Source organism: Phascolarctos cinereus, unplaced genomic scaffold (genome assembly GCF_003287225.1).
Source record: "Phascolarctos cinereus isolate Bilbo 61053 unplaced genomic scaffold, phaCin_HiC Scaffold_726;HRSCAF=1367, whole genome shotgun sequence".
Classification (NCBI taxonomy): domain Eukaryota; kingdom Metazoa; phylum Chordata; class Mammalia; order Diprotodontia; family Phascolarctidae; genus Phascolarctos; species Phascolarctos cinereus.
In genome coordinates this window covers 67930336-67937520 of record NW_027556098.1, presented here as the reverse complement: position 1 = coordinate 67937520, position 7185 = coordinate 67930336, and the positions used below count along the sequence as shown (strand labels likewise).

General features: G+C 37.9%; 1 pseudogene; it reads right to left on the bottom strand.

The window, feature by feature from the left end:
- Nucleotides 1-505: 505 nt before the first annotated feature.
- LOC110198775 (thioredoxin, mitochondrial pseudogene) lies at nt 506-1003 on the bottom strand (annotated as a pseudogene).
- Nucleotides 1004-7185: the final 6182 nt, after the last annotated feature.

Sequence of the window (7185 nt, the reverse complement as noted above, 5' to 3'; positions counted from 1 at the left end):
TTTACGAAACAGCATCAGAGGAATAAATGTGGCAAGTAGGTCAGGCACAGGGTCACAGAGCCTCTGTGATAAAGCACAAGGACCAGAGAACAAGGATAAAAATCTCACAGTCAGAACAGGGTGACCCCACTATTAAGTATTCCTGCTGAAACAGGACCCTGTCTAATCTCTTCTGGAGATGGCCACAATTGGGACCTAGGTTAGGGTGGGCTTGGTAGTGGGAATGGGAGGTTGGGGGTAGGGATCAAGCATGGGAGGGGGAGAACACCCCAAAGTCCCCAGCCCCAGCCCTCCTTCCCACAGTCAGCAGCAGCATCACTTCCCTAAGGACCAATCCTCTGCAGTAAGATAACTGAGAAATGCTCCTTATTCCCCAGTTTGGAGATGAAAGAACCCTTCCCCAGAAAGACACAGCATGGTCCAAAGGGGTCTAGATGGTTGGGGATTGAAAAGGACTAGAGTGTTTTCTAGGAGGGCCCCAGGGGAAAACAAAAACAGGCCCAGCTCAGCAGCCAACTAGCTTCTTGAGGAACGCCTCCAGCTGGCCTTCATCTTTGATGCCTACCAACTTGTCCACCACATCCCCATTCTTGATGGCCATCACAGTTGGCACAGCAGAAACCTCATGATCAATGGATAGGTCTATGTTGTTGTCAATGCTCACCTTGGCCATGAGCACTTTCCCCTGCTGCTTTGCACCATTTTCTCCAACCTGGGCCCCAAGATCTTACAGAGATCACACCACTATGCATGGAAATCCACATCTACCAGTGTCTCACTTTTGACAATTCTGTCCTAAAAGTAGGGCCCATCCTGGATGTTAAACGTAACCTTTGAGATCTTGGTGGTGGAGAATGTCTGCGCCAAATTGGGGGCAGCTGGGTCTACCAGGACTGCCCTGGGCTGGAACCTCAGGAGGTTCCAGGAGCATCCAGAGACACTGAGGGAGCTTCCTGGACAAGACAGGGACCAGGAATCTCCTGAGGCCCATATGCTAAGCCATTTCCCTGCAGTGTTACCGTGGCCTCAAGACAGAGTGAGCAGAGGTACTGGGGCCATCCTACCCCCTCTTCTGCCTGTGCCATCACCTCTGCCTACACCCCCTGCAGCCCATCTGGGCCTGTCCCTACCACAACTTATTGTATTGGAGCATGATGCAGCAGGAGTTTAAGTGATGTCCATGATCATGAAACAAATATGTGTCAGAGTTGTATTTTAATCTAGGTCTTCCTTTAAGCTAAGTCCAGCTCTCCCCATTATGGCACACTGTCTTTCATAACTTTTTTTAAAAAATAAACCCATACTATATGAACCATAGAAATAGAAAAACTATTTGAAAAAGTATTCTAGGGAAATAATGCCTGCGTGATGAAAAAAAATGTCTTTTCCTCCATATATCATCCTTCATGGCACAATAATCTAAAGGCACTGAATATTTTAAAATTCAGATTTTTACTTTCCCTTAAATTTATAATTTAAAACAATCTTAATCAGATTTACAAGTCTCCAGGCAAATCTCACATTTTTATTGGTATCATTGGATGCAATTATCCCTGGTGAAGATTCAGTTATTTCTAAATCTTAGACTGGGACTCGGTAAATCAAATTCTGTACATAGACACTATCTTCTTAAAGTTTCAACTGGGCCCCCTTTCTGTCATTATTGGTGATTGCATTCTCTGGCCCACTCCTTTAGGAAGACTTTAGCAGTGGTTCACTCCCTCCCTCCAGGGCCATCTTCTCTACAACTTCATCAAACACCTTGAAGCCCACATTCACATACTTTCCTGGAAATGTTCACTCCTGCCTCTCTAGAACTTCTTCCTCAGATATTTGATATCCTAATTAATAACTGCTTTTCTTAACTCATTTCTGAAAAGTTCAAAAAATTTTCACTGCATTCCTCCTCACCTCCCTCTCCCAACTCTTCAGTTGTGGAACCATGACCAAATCAACTCTGACATTTTTTTTTTCTGGAATAGATGTGTCAATCTACCACCCTGTAATGCCACTCAAAATCCTTATAACTTTCCAGATTAAAGGGTCCATTGCTAGCCACCATTTTTGTTGTCCAATCATTTCAATAGTGTCTGACTCTTTGTCATTTGGGGTATTCTTGGCAAAGATACTAGAGCAGTTTGCCATTTCCTTCTCCAGTTCATTTTATAGATGAGGAAACTGAGGAAAACAAAGTTAAATGTCTTGCCCAGTGTCAAATGGCTAATAAGTATCTGAGAACAAATTGGAACTCAGGAAGATGATTCTCCCTGACTTCAGGTGCAGTACTCTATCCACTGTGCCACTTAGCTGCCCTTGGCCACCACTTTCCTTCCTGTATTTTCATTGACAACTAAAGAGCAGTGACTTCGTCTTTGCTTTTGTATTTGTATTCCCAATGCTTAGTATCATACTTGTAATGATGTTGTGCAAAGCGTAGGCCATTTTTTCCTACAAAACTAGACTTCAACCCCTTTAGGTAATCTTCTCAATTCCAGAATATGTACTCTGGACAGTAATGCAGGAAATTCCCCTGCTTTTGATGAAAGGTGAGAACTTAAACTCTTGACATTTGTTATTAGTGAGGTAACATCCAAAGCAAACTATTCAAGAAATCCCCCTTTTCTTCTCGAAAAATTTTATTTCAGGATCAGTATTGCCCAGGGAATCCTCATGTGCTGTTTATGAAGCCAGATTACAAGACATTAAAATTGGGACTGCTAAACAAGCAGCAATCAGGGATGCATGCGTCTTGGCCACCTGTGATTGTGAAGTTATGTCAGTAACTCTCCAGGCTGGGTCTAGATACCCAATCTTCTACAAAAACATGTTTGTGTTATTTGGGTAACATACATGTCTTTATAAATTTTCAATTAGCAGATACTAATGGGAGGAAAACCAGCATCCTTGCTCCTGTTGAGCTCTTCAGACCTCTCTGGAAGAAATTTAAAAAGGGAGAAGGAGGGCCAAATGAGGTGATACATTTCATTTTCTAAGCCAGTGCAAATAGAGTGGCTCTTGCCAAGAAAGTCCACTATGTAGAAGTTGATATAAACTAATATGTCCTAGAAGTAGCATATTTCAGTAAAAATCCATCTTCAGAAGTTGCCAAAAGGTGTGCCTGCTTCATCAACAACTTCACAATTCTAAACAAATCCTCAGAACTCCATAAGTTTAACAAGTGGATCTAATTGCTATCTTTGTAGTCCCCACAACATTCAATTCAGAACTCTGCAAATGAGGTGATCAATAAAAGTATAGATTGATTCTTTAAAGGCTCTTTGATGTCTTCAGTGTGGGTACTTATTCCAATCATATGAACTGCAGCCAAACCATACCTTTCTATTTGTTATGATTCTTGCCTAAATCCTTCCATAAATCCTCCACACAGGATTAATCTATGATTGTGGGAAATTTACAGGGATGCTGAGGAGATAGAATTAGGCAGTTTATAATGCCCTTATTCTAATTCCTAGGAAGGTTGCTTGGAGGGTTCAGTAGTGTTACTTGGATACAATATGGCAAAAAAAAAAAAAGTTCTTTTTGTTTTGGAGAGGCAATACTCATCCTGAAGGAGAGAAAACAAGAGTAATAGAACACTTTCTTATGAATCCAATTTCCCTCTGTCAAGAAGGGAATTTTATATGGCACCATCCATTTCCAGTGCCGATTAAAATTATGTGATAAAAGAATTTATATAAACAGGTGAAGGATATAATGAATCTATTATCAAATTGTTCTGCTTCTTTTTGATGGATATCTGCTAAGCCTTCCTTTGCTGTCTTTTTTTTTCCCTAAAGAAAGAACCTAGTGCAAACAAGAAATTTTCTTTGCCTTCCCAGAGGCTTCATGGTGAGAAAAAGAAGTATACTGATTAGAACTTAAAAAAAATGATGTCTCTTCTACTACTTTTGAAACACAAGTATAGAATGCTGAAGATAATACAAAAAAAAAACCCTCAGAATTTGATAATTTGAAGCATTATATGATCCTTATCAGAGAAAAGCTGTTGGTACACCTGGTGATTAAGCAAAACATATATAAGATATTTATAGCCTGGTTGGAATTAAGCTATTTCATGAGATACACACGCACAACAATGAAGAAGTTTAAGTCATTCAATAAATCTATGATTTATTGTAGACCTGATCATGGTATTAAATCTCTTCATAAAGAAGTCAGGAAACTGTTACTCAAAATTTTAGTCTCAATTTTTTTTCTTTTGGTGTCATTTGGTGCATGAGTATTACGAATGGATCTGCCTAGATTATGGGCCAATGCTTATCAAAGAGGATGGGAGATGGTGAATACATGGAAATTCTTTATGGGGAGGCTCTTGGGAAATGTAGTACAACATGATCAAAATCATGACCAACTGAAAACAAGATATGCCTGGCATTTTTGGTATGGAGGCTGAAGTTGAACTTAGTGTTCCAAGAAAAAGAAACCAGTAAGTAATAATGGGGATAATCATTCAATCAATTAAAAACAGGAATTTATTAAATACTTATTATATTATGTGCCAACTACTGAGAATACAAAGACAAAAAAAAATCTTTTCCTCAGATAGTTTACATTATAATAGAGCGGACATCAGGATTTATCAGCCAGGCACATATGTGGTTATTTCTTCTCCATGAAAGCAGTTCTATTGAGTTATATTATAGTAGACAGATAACCAGATCTTGAACCAGAAATCTGGGTCTGAATTCCTGAATTGCTATTATCTTTGTGGCCCTGGATAAGTTGCTTCATGCTTCTTTCTTCATGTTTAAAATGAAAGGATTAGACAACATGGCCTCTAAGTTTCCTTCTACCTCTAAACTTGATCTTGGAAACTACCTACACTAACTATGAAGTATTGAATAGGTGAATTATTTTTATGGTTAGTACCAGCCTCCAATTGGTATCTGAAAAATAAAGGCAGGCCAACAAAGAAAGGATCTTTTTTCTGCAGAGAAATTATTTTGCTAGAGTTTTTCCCAAGACAAAACAAAGGTAATGAGGAGGATCACTATTTCCTTCTTTCTGATGCATTGCTTGTAGCTGAAAAGAAAATCTTTTGTATCGTTTTTTCCCAAATAAGATAGAAATGATCATAAATGCATCTAACTTATAAGTGATCCTGAGATCCAGGACTAAATTGTTTTATATGTTTGAAATAGTTAAGAAATATATTATTGTTGTTGTTGTTTTAATAATAATGAGGAAGAGGAGGAAGATGAAGATGATAGGGAATCCACACCTGAAATTTCAAGCTGGAAAGATGTTACTATGTTATGAATTCCTGTTCCCTAAAAACCAGAGTCAAGATGCCATAGTTCATTTTTGGATGATTTTAGCCTAATTCAATATGTAAAAGAACCATAATATATTCCTTCACAATTAGTAGTTGAGAGTGCTGGCAGTATGCTTGGGAACCTGTAGGAGAAGACAGCAGTAGCAATTACAAGAGAGAGTTGGATAGTGTGCATTTCTGTAAGATTTGACAGCGAAGTCCAGTGTGAGTGAACCTGAAAGTTTGGGTAACTCCCCAGGGAGATAGATATGTGTATTTATCTATTTAGAGGAATGATTGTCGGAGCATAGAGATTATGATCAGGGGCCAGAGGCAGCAATGGAATCTGCATGCTAAGCATTTTTCTGTCCCTGCAGCCCCTGCCAGCAGAGAGTTCTGAAAAGTAGTGAGATCAGATTTTTTCGAGGACAAAATATATTCAAGACTCAAATGAACCCTACTTTGATCTTTGACTATTAATGACGTTTTGTCTTCCTAAAATCACTTCATATTTACACATCTTTTAATATGATATATCCCTCAAGTAGCTCCTTGAGGGCAAGGGTTTTTTTCCCCCTGCCTTCATATTCCCAAAATGTAGCACAATGAATAGCAGACTCTTGATACATTTTCACTAAAATTAATATTTTAAAATGTTTTGTTAGCAATGAGAATAATTTTTCCTCATTTGTTGTTAGTTTGATTTTAGGGTGACTTCTGATTCAATCAATGTAGGGAATTCTCAGTGAGGAAATATCCTCTACAAATACAGACTGATTATTCAGTGATAATATGGATACAAAAATGAAGAATGAAGCAATCTCCATTCACAAGAAACTAATAATCTAATGATTCTAATGGGCATACACATCTAATACATACACATACACACACACATACATACACATACACATACAAATATAACATATATACACACGCATAAGTATATGTGGATAAATGTGTATGCATATATGTATATGTTTTATACATGCATACATACATGCATACATACATACATACATACATACATACATACATACATACATACATATTAGGTGAGAGTTGGTTTCTTCTACCTTGAAAACTTAGACAAAACAACACTAGAAGATCCAAAAGGATGCTATGTCAATTGTAGAAAATCTATCACTTTTAGTCATTACCTGTCCAGGGTAACACAATCATTTTATTTCAGAAGTAAGACTTGAACCAAAGTCATCCTAACTGAGTCTAACTCTCTATTAAATTAAGAGAATGAGATTTTCATTTCTACATTTTCTAGAGCTGGGATTTTTCCACACTCAGTCTTCAGAAGAAGAAGGAAGGTGAAGAGATCAATCTCCACTGAAGTCAAAATGTTTTAATAAGAAAATTTTACTGTTGATAATTACCTGTGATCAACTTTATAAAAAGAGGATAAAAATAGAGAAAATGAAAAAAAACCCTGCCTTCCATAAAGAACCCATTTTATAATTCATAATCCTTTCCATTACTGTTTTAAAATATTTTTCTAACATATATACCATTACTGTACTTTCCTGGTAACTAAACAGATAATTGCCAATGCCTCTTGTTTTCTCTTCTAAACCTAGTCTCTCCTTTTCAGCATTTTCCAAATGTTTATGTGCTCTTGAAAGAGATTTGCTTCTACAAATGTGCCTTATCTGTCCATCCTAGAATCCTAGTAATTCTCATTCCAGCAACTATGCTGTTCAATGACTGTGACTGATTATGAGACTTAATTAACTTGTCAAGGGGAAAGATAGTAACTCTCAGTCAATTTGTGCTTTTCCATATGGTAGAAAATGAAAAACCACCACCCCCTCTGAGGTCAGCTTTCTCTCTCTCTCTCTCTCTCTCTCTCTCTCTCTCTCTCTCTCTCTCTCTCTGTCTCACACACACACACACACACA